Below are 15,209 nucleotides of genomic sequence, written 5' to 3' on the forward strand. Positions count from 1 at the left end.
CAGGAGGAGAGGAGAGTTTCAAGATCTTAAATGTTAGACAGAGGGCCTTGAATTTAATTCTCTGTCTAACCGGCAGCCAGTGAAGAGAGGTCAAGACTGCGGAGACAGAACAACGTCTCGGAAGGCCAACAATGGCCCGCGCTGCGGCATTCTGCACCCTTTGCAGCCGAGTAGCCTCCGCCTGATTCACTCCAAGCAGCAGTGCACTCCCATAGTCCAGCCGAGAAAGAATGGAGGCTTGGACCACCAGTTGCCGAGTAGGGGGGTCGAAGAATTTGAGGACTGGTCTCAGTCCTCGCAGAATACCATAACAGGTAGCTGCAGTCTTCTTTGTGTGGCTGGTAAAGGAGAGTGTAGGATCCAGCCAAACCCCCAAGTTCTTAACTTCGGCAGCTGGGATGGGAGTCACCCCCAGTTCTGGAGGCCACCACTGATCTCCCCAGAGTTCCGCCTGCTTACCTAGAATCAGGACCTCGTTTTTTTTGGCATTTAACTGTAAACAGTTAATGCGCATCCATTTAGCCACGGCTATAAGTCCTGCACGGAATCTGGGAGCAGTCACCTCAGGGTCCCCACTGAGTGTCACCGCCAGCTGCGTGTCGTCGGCATACGATGTCATGGTTAAGCCACTCTGTCTAACGACTGCAGCCAGCGGTTTCACATATAAGTTAAACAAAGTGGGGCTCAGCGCAGAGCCCTGAGGGACTCCCAGTCCCAAAGAATGGAAAGAGGACTGGCCAGGTGGAATGGCCACTTTAAAAAACCGGTCCGAAAGGAAGGAGCGAAACCATTGGAGAGCCGTCCCCTCAATTCCCACTTCCTCCAGACGCCGCATCAGAATGTCATGAGACACCGTGTCAAACGCGGCGCTCAGGTCTAACAAGAGGAGCGCCGCTGTCTGCCCCGCATCCAGCACCGAACGCAGATGCTCAGTCATAAAGAGCAGAGCGGTTTCGGTGCTGTGTTGTGCTCGAAAACCATTCTGACTCTCGTCTAGAATATTATTACGAGAGAGGTGGGCAGACAAGATGGAATTCACGTGTGCCTCAGTGACCTTGGCGGTCCAGGGCAGGAGGGAGATGGGACGATAATTCTCAGGTAGCAGGGGATCAAGATTAGGCTTCTTCAGAATGGGACTGACCACTGCTTGCTTCCAAGTGGAAGGAACCACGCCCTCAGTGAGTGAGAGATTAATCAATTCCAATATAGGCTCACGGCAAAGGGGCGGGAGAAGAGTGAATAGCTCTGGCTTCAGCGGATCTAAGGGAGAGCCAGATTTAATTTTGAGGCTGAGAGTGCCAAAAACCTCGAGAGACATAGCAGGCAGAGAGGAGAGAGTTTCGTGGACCGTAGCCCTCACACCACTAGGCTCAACCCCGGGCACAGATGACATAAATCCTCTGTAGATTATCTGCACCTTCTCCACGAAAAAGGATGCCAAACTTTCACAGTGAGAGTCTGTGCAGATTTCTAGCGAGGTTGCCCGTTTTCCCATCAGGTCTTTGAGAACCTTAAAAATTAATTTAGATGGGTTAGGGCTACTAAGAAACTCAGAAGCATAGTATGCGGCCCGGGTTTGGCAGATTGCCCTGTGGTAAATCTTAAGCTGGGCAAAATACAACGATTTTCACGTGGAGTCAAAGGATTTCCTCCAAGCCCTCTCAGCTTGTCGGCATGTTCTCTTGAGCTCGGCAAGAGTATCATTATACCATAGGCTGCGCGTTTTGGCGTGACATTTCGACCAGCGCATTGGTATAAGAGAGTCAAGGGCGGTTAGGACCCAGTTACAAAACTGCTCATATCCCTGTTCCACATTCGGCAAATTGCCCAAGGGCTGCGCCTCCAAGATCTTAACAAACTCCTCCAGTTTGAGCTTACGCCAGTTTCTTTTAAGGATCAGTCTGTCCACAGGTTTAAATTGTGGATCGTCTAAAGGGAATGACACTTTAACCAACAGATGATCGGTCCAACCTACCACCATCGGGTCAGATGCCCTAGCCCGAACCAGAGTGGTAAAGAAGGGGTCAAGAATATGACCTCCTATATGGGTGGGGGAGGTAACTAGTTGCTTCAATTGCATGGCTTCAAGGTCCGCTAGCAGAGAACTGATGGGTGAGGATGACGCCTGGTCAAGATGTATGTTAAGGTCACCAACGATGTTAAAGTTAGCACATCTAGGAGCTAGCGAACTAACCACATCAGCAAGGGCGGCCTTGAAGACAGTGTCATTCCCTGGAGGACGGTAAATAAGCAGGCCACTGAAAGTGAACTGATGACTGAAATTAACCTTAAAAAAGGCGCTCTCGCACATCGGTAAATCAAGAGCTTTCCAATCAGCCGGAAAGCAAGATTTTGTCGCCATAGCTATGCCACCTCCCCTAGATGTGCGGTTCAGAGTAAACACTGTATAGGTGGAAGGAAATGCCAGATTTATTATAGCAGTGTCAGCATCTTGAAGCCAAGTCTCGGTGAGAAAGATGAGGTCAGGAGACTCCCTATCGATCATGTCACGTAGAGACTGATGGTGCTTGACCAGTGATCTCACATTCAGGCTCCAAATACTGAGTACTCGCTCAGTGCTATCAGTACGAGTACTTAGGGCAGTCCTTCCAACAGAACGCACCCCGAGGGGGGTATCCAGAGAAAAACTACCACAGATACAGTCATGAGGCCCCAGGAGTGGGAACACCGAATCATGACCACACGCCGAAAGACCGTCTCTAATAGCAAGGAGATCAGCGCGATTATACCTGATCATCGTAGTATTGTGCATGGTGATATGATGGATGGTGGCCAGAGTCCCTAGCCCGCACCCGCTACCTCGACGCGGACGAGCGCAGACGGGCAGGACTCTGGCACGACTCCGGCTAGACGACGGCGTCCCACTGCGCGTTCCCGCTGCGAGGGAGAGGACGACTTTAAATAGGCGTCTCAATGAGCAACTCGAGCGTCGGGACGCTCCAAGATGGCGCCCGCGAAAGATGTCACTCACCCAATCTAAGATGGCGCCCACAGGAATCCAGCCCCGGGACCCGGACCCGCCAAATGGCGGTGCGAGTTCCACAAATTATGTGCGAGTAAGGGGACAGGTGCCCAGACAGAGCGGTAAGATAAAAACAAGGGAAAAATAAAATAAAGAAAACCAAAATACACTAAGGGTCAATTTAAAATAACGCAGCGCACTAGCAGCGCGACCTGCGCTAGTACAGCACCTGATCAGGATGTTAGTTACCTTTAAGATGCAGTGGACATTTTTCAACAACATGATATCTATTGGTATGGCTTGTTGTGACCCAGCTCACCTGCCAATCGAGAGTGTGTTGTGAAGTTGAGGGCTGTCCTTTGACTCTGATGTCTAGAGCCTTGTTCTGAGATCTACTTTCAGGAGCACATAATGCATGCCGTTTAGCTGACATGGGACTGCAATCCATGTTCTCAATTATCATTGCTAAGCAGTTGTGGCAGCATATTGCTTTTATCATTCTAGAAGTGAACCAACCCTTTTCACTGATTTAGGAGTGTGGCATCTCCTTGCTTCACTATGGTAAGGTTATATTGCATGAGACAATCAGACAATTGCATCGACATCTTGTGTGAATTTCTAGTGTATGTTGTGAATAAGCTTGCATGGTTTCAGGACTCCATTTGGCTAGAAGTGTAAGAGTGCTGAGATAACTGAGAGCGTCATTTGAGTGCTTGCGTTGTTGGGACACACATGGTTCTGCACGCGTTGTTCTGTCTGATTCCCCTTTTGGTTGTGTGACTGAACCATGCATGCGATTACCATGCATGCCGGTTGCACGCGGTCTGAAGCACGCAAGTCTTAACCACACATATGTCTTTACCATGTATGCCTTTACAATGCAATATGAGTTGTTAAGACATATGGCAAAGACACAGGAATGGTTAAAACTTTTCAGGTAAGTGTGAATACCCCGATCCCTGCTCCCTGCTCTGAGCCCTAAAACGGGCCCACCAGCCCCCACCCTGAGACCTAAAACCAACCCTTTCCCCGTGCACTAAAAAAGTCCCTGTCCCCCAAGCCCTAAAAAGTGCCCCGATCCCTGCCCGACGCCCTGAGCCCTAAAACAGCCCCCCAAGCTCCTGTCCTTAGACCTAAAACTACCCCCTCCCTCCTGAAAATCAACCCCCTCCCCGAGGCCTAAAAACGTCCCTCCCCCTAAGCGATAAAAACTGCCCAGACTCCCCCTGAGCCCTAAAAACGTTCCTGACCCCACCCTAAGCCCTAACAAAGATCCTAACCCCCGAGCCCTAAAAACTACCCTGACGCCCTCCCTGAAAATAACCCGGACCCCATCCCTGAAACAGACCCCAACCCTTAAAAACTACCCCCACCCCCCAAATCCCAGCCTCAGCCCCACTCACCTTACCATGTCCTCTCCTCATCCTTCCTGCTTCCGACTACTCTGGCAGCTAGACCACGTACTGCCTCCACCACGCATATGCGTGGTTAAGGCCAACATGGTAGATCTTGCATAGTTGGGAAACACGTGGCTCCTCCTAAGTTGTTCCATCCGTTTCCCCTTTATTGATTGCCCCAGGGTGACCTGGCACAGATGGAAGTTCAGTTACACCCTCCCCATTTAGTGGAAATGTATTCTTTGCATTCCAGAAAAAGGCAGTCAGTATTCCTGAAGCCTAAGAAAGAGTCCCCTACAGGTGTCTATAAGGATGCTGAGATGCAAGGGCCTCGACAGAGATTCTCGTGAAGCAGGGTAGTGAAGGCAGCTGTTATGGAGTGTGGACAGTGACTCTTTGTACCAACAGAAGTTCTACCTCAGTCAATCACCCCTCATACAGTTCTGGAACAGTAGACCTCTCAAGTGCCTCTATTTCATATGTGAGTACTGTATATGGTTCAGGTTGTTTATATGCATTCTTTTACCTGTAGTCCTTTGTATTTTATTACAAATTCTGCATTACTGATACCAGGATGTGAAAGAAAATAGAATTAATGAGATGCTCGTAGATGGAATTGGTATACCAGAGACCTTTGGCGCAGTCCTGTAAGTCTCTTGTTATCCTTTCAGACACCATTTTAGTGCTTGCCATATTTCTAGAAAATCAAACCCAAGGTAGAACCATTCTTTCCCTGTGAAGACCATCCTGGAGGTGTGGGCAAGGAAATTAGCAACACCTCCTCTGTGGTCACTCTAAAACAGTTCTGGAGGCAGCGCCCCTCCCACTGGTATTGGAAGTGAAAGAGCAGTCCTAGGTGCTAGCTACACCTGCCTGTGTCGGACTATGCCGCTGAGAAATTCATCAAATTCCTGGACGCTAACCACAGGCAATCCGGCCAAAGGAAAAACATCTTCAACCCCACCAATGGCCTTTTGTCCCTGCTCTAGGAACAAGCTCATACCTCATCAAATGGGTCACTTAGCTGCTAGTTGACAATTGGAGCTCATAACAATGGACTTGCAGAGCCTTTAGGCAGGAAAAAGGTATCCTTCTAAATGTACATTTTCCAAAATATATATTATAAATCCAAGTTCACCAGTGAAATAGACATGTAATTAATGTTTCGAAAAGTCCAAGAATTACATTTTTAATTGTTTCCTCACTGGAGCTAACATTAATAAATGTAATATTGAATCCCAGTGCTTTTGTATCGCACACCCAACCCAGCTACAGTGAAAATTGCTTTTCAGGCATTTTCACTGCAAGGACATGTTTATCATTAAAAATGTACATGTCCTACTTTTAAATATCATGCACCCTTTTAAATATCATGCACCCTGGCTTACATGTTGTAAGGCCTACTTTGGTGTGACAATATTTAAAAGGAAAGTTTAGACCTGTCAAAAGGGGTTATGTTGACAGGTCGCATTTGCAGTTGAAAACTGTACAGTTCGGCTACAGATGGTTGGTCTGAAGTCATGTTTACATGTCACTGTAGTGGATGGAACAATAGGTGCTGCAGTTCACTGGTGACATTTAACTTACAGACCCTGGGTACACCTTTTCTACTATATACTAGGGACATATAGGTAAGTTAAATATACCAATTATGGTTATGCACATTCCATCATTTTGAAAGGAGGGCCACATGCACTTTACCAGTAGTTAGCACAGGTCATGTTCATGGACAGAAAAATAGTCAAGGTAAAAATCTGGGATACACCATGCAAAAGATGGTCACTTCCAATAGCAGCATTCTCACAGCAGCAGGTATTCGAAGTTGGCGTTCATACTTTAAACATTTTGCATGCCATTATGATCTTGCCTCCTAACTCTTGAATTACTTCTTAGTGACACACCACTTTCCGACCTAGCATGTATGAATATCCTGTGCAGGAGGACTAGGAAGAGGTGCTTGCTGAAGTGTCAGTGTCTGAACACAAAACACACCTGACCTTGTACTCCAAAATAGTTTTTAAGAAACACAGCGTGTGTACACAGAATTCAAATAGTGCACCTTTAGGAACAAGAACTGTGTACACGTTGTTTCTGTTCTTAGGAGATCAACATCTCATTTTACATAAACAATTTTAGTAGGAGCTATAGAGGGTATGTAAACTAAATGTTGTGCCCTTTCTTCAGTGGAAGAAAAAAACTATCATAGTTTGGTGAATAGCATTTTCAATGTATCTGCTAAATGTGAATAGTTTTCTTTCCGAAGAGTCATCTGCTTGCTCTAATGCTTTGGGGTCGGTCTTATGTGAATGATTGTGTGTTTTAAATGGTCATAATATCGTAAAAGCTACATAATAATGTTGGAGAATTCGATGCCTATTTTGCTTTTAATTTCATAGCATGTCACAGAATATGCCTGTCCTTGCTGAAGATTAAGCCATGACTGCGTGTCTTTGGTCCTCTATTTATGCATAATAACTGTGGCTTAGGTCATAGGTGATTATTAGCCTTTCACAACGATCAGCTTTCATTTCATGTAGGGGAATACAAATTATCACGTCAATGTCACCGGCTGTGGGAGGTTTTATTTAGGGGTTTGCTGTGCCAAGACGTCATATCAGTTTCTGGCTGGGTAGTTAAAAATCTGACACACCTAACAATATCACATATGAAGTTGAGTTTTCTTGCCAGAATACTAGTTTATTTTATTAAGTGCAAGAATTTGATGTAGGAGGTTTAGTTGGAGTCTACATAAGAGACAGTACATTCCCATTAGTCCAGCAATATGGAAACACAACTACAACAAATAATATGAGCTTGTTTAGATTGCTTTAAGATGGAGGCTGAATATCGGAGTGAAAACAGCACCATAGGTATACATGATTAATTGTATAAGTAGGGTTTTGATTTTTCAGGTGTTCTTTACAGAATTGCTGCTTTGCATTTCCATTTTGCGAACCCCCTTTTATTTTGGAGCAGCTTTCAGAGGTGCAGCTGGGAGTAGTCACTTTCCAGGGTTTAATGCAAGAAGGGAGAGATTATAAGCACATGTCTGGCTTTGTTTTCCCAGAGGAGACTGGCATGATTAACAGTAGACATACATAAGGTTTACCTACATCAAATCAGGATATATTGGCCTTGTCCAATGCAATATATTAGATCACAAACACTCTCCTATGAACTGTACATTTGAAACTTCAAATCAAGTCAAATATAATGTATTCATTGATCTCACAAAATACCAGGAACATTTTACTTTTTTTAAAAGTTCCAATATGAACACGACACAATATTTCAATAGCATCGAAAGTAAGTTCAATTCTGTAGGAAAATGCCTCTTTTTACGCGATTACTGACTGATAACTTGGACTGAGTTTGCTATATTTGTGACTTTGTGCACTGGGGCTCTGCTACTCAGGCCGCGGTGCATGTCCTTTGATCTAAAAAAATGCATTGAATCTGGCTATACCCCTAATTCTCCTAATTAGCATATTTAATGTATCTTTAAATCCCTAGTATACGTTTTAAAGTGTACTCAGAGCTTCTAAGATAAACATCACTAGTGGACTGCAGTACTCATTCTTCCACGCACTACAATAACAGTGCAAACATGACTGTAGGCCTACCATTGTAGCCAGACTGTACAGTTTTGAAACTGTAAATTCAACCTGTCAAAATAACCCCTTTCAAAAGGCCTAAAACTTCCTTTTACATTTTAATACTTTGCCCAAAAGGCAGAGAGCGTGGTACAAATGTTAAACATTTCCTTACAGTGGAAAAGTTCCAAAAGCCATTTCTACTGTAACAGAGTTGGCTGTGCTATCGCAAATCATTGGGATACAATATTACATTTAATAACATCATTTACAGTTAGGAAACAACTACAAATGTAATTCTTGGACTTTTTGCAATATTTAGTACAAGCCCAATTCACTGGTGAAGTCAGATTTGTAATGGACATTTTAGAAAGTTACCTTTTCTAGGCCTCAAGTCTCTGGAGGCACATTTGTATGAGCTTCAACTGTCACCTGGAAGCTGAATAGCCTCCTTGATGAGGCAAAAAGCATGCTCCTAGAGCAAAACAAAGGCCATTGCGTGTGAGAAGGTGTTGTGTTCCTCTGGTAGGACGATCCCCTAGGCTATGCCCAGGAACTTGATTAACTTGAATGAGGCCTCCCTTATCACAGGCAAATGTTGGCTGACACTGAGGCAGGGCCCTTCTTTGTCCTTCCAGTCAGACAGGCATCAATTACTGTGGGAGAAAAGCTGCCCCCAGGATTGGTTTGAAATGACCATGGAGGAAGGGTTGCTCATTTCCGTGGCAAAACCTTGGGGGTGGGCACACAGGCTTTGAACAAGGGGAGAACGATTACACCATCTTGGATTTGTGTGGAGAGGGCTATTGTGGAATTGTTTGCAGTAGGGCACACAGGAACTGCTGCAAAAGTGGCCATGATTACTCCTGGGCTCTTTTACCACTGTTGGGCATAGAGGAACCCAAAGAAACTCTACCTACCAGTTACTGCCAGGCATAAATGTGGCACACCTGAGCACCCTCTTCAGAACACTACTGGACCTATGGAAGACAAAAACTCGACTGCTGTTAGGACCTTTGAGTAAACGTGAAAGGCTGGACCTGCACCTACTGTACTTCAGAAGTGAACTCCAAGGGTCAGTTGCCTGACCTCCTTTTAAGCTGCAAGCACACAACAAGCTGTAATAGGCCCAGCTAGCAAATTTCAACTGCACTTGCCCTGCAACCTGCTGGTGCATTCTGCTTGAGTGAGTCCTGGCCCCCAAGTGCTGTTCCTGAGGTACTGAGACCCTATGCTTTTCCAAGGTGTACTCCTCTTGCCATCCTAAAAAACCTGGGACATACAATTATTTGGCTCCAAAGACCTCAGGAGTAATGGAACAAACCTGCCAATTCAGTCCGACTCAGCTGCTTTGCCACTGGGCCAAAGATTCCGGTTCTTCTCACTCTGAGCTTTACCAGAGCAGCAAAACTTTTTTATCAGAGCATTGCAGAAATGGTATCTGGCCTCATAGAGCCTGGTTTTGCTAAAGATTGCAGCCTTGCTCTGCTGTAGGGAGTTGAGCTTCAATCAAGTGACAAAGTCTAAAGATAGCAATCTTCACCATATTACGGTGCAAAAGGTATACGGCAGACCAAGGACCTTCCTCCAGAATTTCTCCAGCCCTGAACGTTCTCATCAAATGTCTACTGCTTGATGGGAACTTCATCTGTTGGCTATCCAGCATCATGGAGCCTTTCTCACCCACTATCTGTTGCCTTGCTCCACTGTCGATTTTTTACTTCCATTCTAGATTCTATTTCAGAAGGTAAGATTTGTCAAAATAGATGAACCTAGCTTCGTATCCGACCCATGCTCCATTGTGGTGGCCTTAAATTGTGCCTACATACCGGTCAATAGCAACCAGGTAACTGTGGTTGTTGCTTAGCTTTTTGGTGCTATTTTTATTCATAAATGTAAAAAGGAATGTGTCTGGTTTCCCTTATTGGATTTTTGTCATTTGTTGTCATTTTGTTCATTCAATTATTCTCTAATTTTATAAACTGGAGTGAACTTTTTATTGTCTTGTGTTTTTGACTTTTTCACTGTTTGGACACTTTAAACGCTTTGCACATTTTCTTAAATTAAAAAGTCTGTCTGCTCTGTGCCATAGCTACCAGTGGTTGAGCTCAGGTTTAAATTACTGAAACCTTCTTTTATCTAATAAAACTGTGACATTATTACTAATGGTGGACTACCATCCACCCCAACTAATAATCCACCTTCACATAAATTCATGTACAAAAATATATTTATTTCCTCACTATAACACAATATTTACAGTTTTACCAAGGAATGTAATCAAAAAATGTTTTTCTTTTAAAATCCTAAACTCAAGCACACTTTCATACATTTATTATGTCCTAATGATGCTTAATGGAGGGAAGATCATATATAGAAAACTCTGATTATTTGTTTGACCATTCATTAATTTAATACTCTTATTTTTCCTGAGGTTCCTGTCCTTTCATTCAATCTCAAATGTATTCACTATGATTTCATAGTTTCAGCAATCTTCATCAGGATATTAGATCATCTGAGTGATATGGGAGGTCACCAAGCTGCGTTTATACAATTTTATATAATTCATTCACAATTAACTCAATCCAATAATCCTCTTGTATGCCCTAATCCACGTCTGCCTCATATTAAACTGGATTTCAATGCATCAATTCCACGACATTTCATCATGTCTTAATTATTCCACAGTATTGCTCAATTTGACTTGCACAATCTTTATCACAACAAAATGTATACTAAAGTCCTTAATAAATATGTATTCACTTCATTAACAATTTTGTCACATCTCTGACTCTCTGAAATGGTATGATAGTTCTCAAGATTTAGAGCAGCAACCAGAACCTCCATTTATTATTCCCAAAGAAAAGATAGTGGTTATGATTAAAAATCAGGATTTTATTAGCAAAGTTAGGGAAGTATTACCCACACTTCAGTTATTAGAGTTGAATTCTCAGGAGCCTTCATATTCAATCCAGGCAGAATTACCTTTTTGGTGAAAAACACTATGGGGTAGATTCTGATTCGGTAAAAGTATCCGTACGACGATTCGTAATCGTAGCCGTTTCCGTACGAATCGTACTAATCTGTCCGAATCGTGTAGTATGATACGTAGGTAGAAAATACGTCCGAATCAGTGCGAACCGTACAAAAAACAAGGCTCGATCCGTACGACATAGACCCTCACTTAGAACGTACGAATCGTACACATGCCGTACGGCTCGCCAAGAACGATCCGGACCGGGGACTGAGTACGCGATTCATATGGAAAATGTTGGATATAGGCAATTCGTACGGAGAGCCACACAATAACATACGCACCGTACCCCTAAATTCAAGGGGTGTACGCACGGGGTGTACGCACCGTACACCTACGGCCTTGGGGGGTACGAACCATACCCCTACGCACCGTACATCAACATACATGGGGTGTACTTACAGGGACATACGCACCGTAACCCTGAAAACCAGGTGTGTACGCACCGTACACCGACGCACCATACCTGGGGGGTCCATTCCGTATGCATTACGAGGCGAAATCTGCTTTTCCGGATGTTTTCAGCTCCCGTAAAAAAAGAGTCGTACAGAGTGTTGTCATACGAATCGTACTTGCTGGGTCATACAAAGCTGCTTCAATCCAAACGGACATCGCGTACTGCGTGTTCCGAGTGCGATCCGAACGGATTATTGAGTCGTACGGTCCTTGGTACGATTCATACGGAGAACTGCATTGGGTGCGCATCGTACGACATCAAACGTACGGGGGCGGTTCGGCCTACGATTCGTATGGGAAAAATTATCCGTATGGCAATTCGGACTGGATTTTACCAAATCAGAATCGGCCCCTGCATGTTTATACCAACATTTTGCAAATGAAGGCATTGCAATGGTGCTATGATTCAACCTTGATAGGATATCCAGAACAGGCAAATATCATAGAAATAATTTCATGTTAGTTTTGGTGGTCCGAATAGTTGAATGAAATTGCGATTCTCATATTACCATGACTAGAGAATCTGGATTTCACTAAAGACACGGAGGCAGACTTTATGCATTAGTCCTATAATGCAGTCCAAGCAGCCGCTTACATCACAATATTAAAAGGTTCCAGAATAGAAAAATAGCAACACATGAAAGGCATGAGCCATCAATAATCTGCCTCCTTTAAATGTGGAGGAAAATAAGTTCACGAAACTTGAAACATGAAAACGATCTTCTGATGAGCAGGATGAAGGAGAAGGAAGAACAAAGGTAAAACCAAAGGCCAGACGACACACAGTTAAGGAGATTTACCTGAAAAGAGAAAGAAGTAAATATCTCTTGAATGTAAAAAATAGTGTCCAGCTTATCAAGCTAAAAGGAACAAGAGATGAAACAAGTACTGTTAATAAAAAGTACATTAATAAACTGTAACAAAAACAGCATTAAATCATTGTAAGACCGCTAATGTGTGGGGATGGAAGGGATAATGTCGGCCTCCGTGTCTTTAATGAAATCCATATTCTCTAGTCATGGTAATATGAGAATCGCAATTTCATTACAAGAACAGAGGCTACATTATGCATGTTCGTGGTAGCTTTGTAAAACAACATCAGACATATGTTCAGTAGGCTTGCAATAATGACGTGGAAAGGTGCTAGCACTTGACCAATCAGCAGCTTTGAGAATGTCATCCAACCTCCAGACCAGAGAGATTTACTGGCCATAGCACCCCACTAAGGGAGTGAGCTTAAAATGTCTTTAAGTCAATACCTGCTAAACTAATAACAGTCTTAACGCATCGAGCAATGGAGGTCGAGGTTATGCCTTTGTGGGGTTTAACAAAGGATATAAGTAATTGGTTAACATCCTGAGGGCAAAGAGCAAACATTCTGTGATCATACTCTCTCATGCAGTCCATAACGCAAAGTTTTGGACATAAATCAAAACGTGGGTAGAATATTGAATCAGACATAGTCTTTGTTCTTCTATAATTCTCAAATTTGACTAACAACATGTTATAAGATATATTCGTAATTTCCAGGGCTTTGACATCAGAGACCCCTCTGCATGAGATTAGGCATAGTAGAGTAGCCAGCTTAATGAAAAGGTGTTTTTTCTATGGAGGAGAGTATTAACAGGCCAGTTATTGAAAATATCAAGGATTAGTTTGACATCCCAAAGACTTTTATATTTAGGTTTAGGAGGTCTTCTTAAATGATTGCTTTTAATCAGACTACAAACAATGACATTTTTACCTACAGTTTTACCATTGACAAGGACATGACCAGCAGAAATAGCCGATCTATAGCAATTGATAGTTCTATAGCTGAGGCCTTCATCAAATTGTTTAACAAGGAAGTTAACTATGTCAACAATAGGTGCTTCCAAGGAATTCAGGTTCCTTTCCAGGCATCAACGTACCCAGATTCTCCATATGTTGTTATATCTGTAGTGAGTGCCTGGGCCCAAGACTCTCTAAGGAGACTTGCAGCCGTCGCCAAAGTCCTGAGATTTCATTGGATCTCCTGACACTCTCCAGACAAGAAGGGTTAAACTCCTGTTCTGAATTAGAAGGTGAACTCCTCCATCTACGTCTGCAAGAAGATTCTCCAGGGTAGAAATTAAGAAGGGGGGGTTGAAAGCTAGTTCTAGAGTGGTGTGGAACCATGCTTGGGATGGCCAAAAGGGAGTTATTAGGACAAGGAAGCACTGATCCAGTATCACTATCTGAAGAACTCTCTGAATCATGGCAAAGGGAGGGAATGTGTACACCTTGGCTCCTTTCCAAGATTGTAGTAAGGCGTTGATTGATAGAGCACCAGCTGAAGTTGTTCTCCAGTTCAAAGATTAGTCTGCTCGTAAATAAGTCTATCTTTAGAGGGCCCCAAATCTTGTTTAGCGTACTGAACACAGAAACATTAAATTTACAATTGATGTGATCTAACAAGAATCTTGAGTTCCAGTCTGCAGAGATGTTCGATTTCCCCGGAAGGTATTCCGCTTTGAGAGCGATCTTGTGTTGCAGACAGAACATCCAAATTTCCTTTGCTAGATTCGAGACGTCCACAGATTTGGTGCCTCCCAGACGATTTATATAGGCTACCGCTGACATGTAGTCCATCTTTAGAATGACTGACCTCCCCTGGAGAAAGTGTTTGAAGCTCATGAGGGCGTAAAGCCCAGCTGTTAGTTCTAAATAATATATGTGGTGAGATGATTCCTCTTGTGACCAGATGCCATCAGTGTTCTGATTGAGAAGGCTAGCTCCCCAGCCACGAAGGCTCATATCTGATTCTAAAACAAACTCTGTTTTTGAACCAAAGATTACTTTTCCATTCCACTCATCTAGGTTCTCGAGCCACCAGGCTAGTTCCAATTTGGCTTCTTGATCCAGACAGATCCGATCTCCATACCATAGGCCAGATCTTAGGGCTCTCGCCTTTACCCTTTGGAGGGCCCGATAATTGAGGGAACCAGGAAAGATAGCTTGGATGGAGGAGGAGAGGAGACCCAGAAGTCTGGCTAGCACTCTGAGAGATAAGTCTTGCTGTTTCAGGATGTGTGTTATTTCCTTCCTGATTTTGGTAATCTTTTTAGAAGGTAGTTAAAGGACACATTTCAATGGGTCTACTGTGAAACCTAAGAAATACAGAGATCTGGAAGGGGACAGAATTGATTTTCTTTGTTTATGAATAATTGTAAACTTTCTAGGAGATCCATCACAGTCTTCAGGACTTTGGCTAGTTGTGTAGGATCTTGAGACATTATAAGAATGTCGTCTAGGTAAATGATTAAACTAATGCCCCTTATTCTTAGAGACGAGGCAACAGCTCACATGACCTTGGTGAAGCACCAAGGGGCAGAGGCGAGTCCGAATGGAAGAGCCTGAAATTGGTAAAGGTGATTTTTCCAGACAAATTGAAGAAAGGGTTGGTGGGATTCGACCATAGGAAGGGTGGAGTAAGCATCCTTTAGGTCCAGTTTGACTAGCCAGTCTCCCTCTAGAAGTAAATCCCACAAAAGATGGATTCCCTCCATCTTGAAGTGTCTGTAAACCAAATATTTGTTTAGTTCTCTTAAGTTTATGACAGGTCTCCAACCTTTTGACAGGTCTCCAACCTTTTTTACAAGAAAGAGTGTGCTTATAAATCTAAAAGTTTCTAATGGGAGTTAAACGAAGATTGAAGAATAATCGTTTACACAAAAAACAAAATATTAGGGTTCAATTAAACATCTAAAAATATTTAAATATATTCA

This window comes from Lissotriton helveticus, chromosome 6 (assembly GCF_964261635.1).
Source record: "Lissotriton helveticus chromosome 6, aLisHel1.1, whole genome shotgun sequence".
NCBI lineage: Eukaryota > Metazoa > Chordata > Amphibia > Caudata > Salamandridae > Lissotriton > Lissotriton helveticus.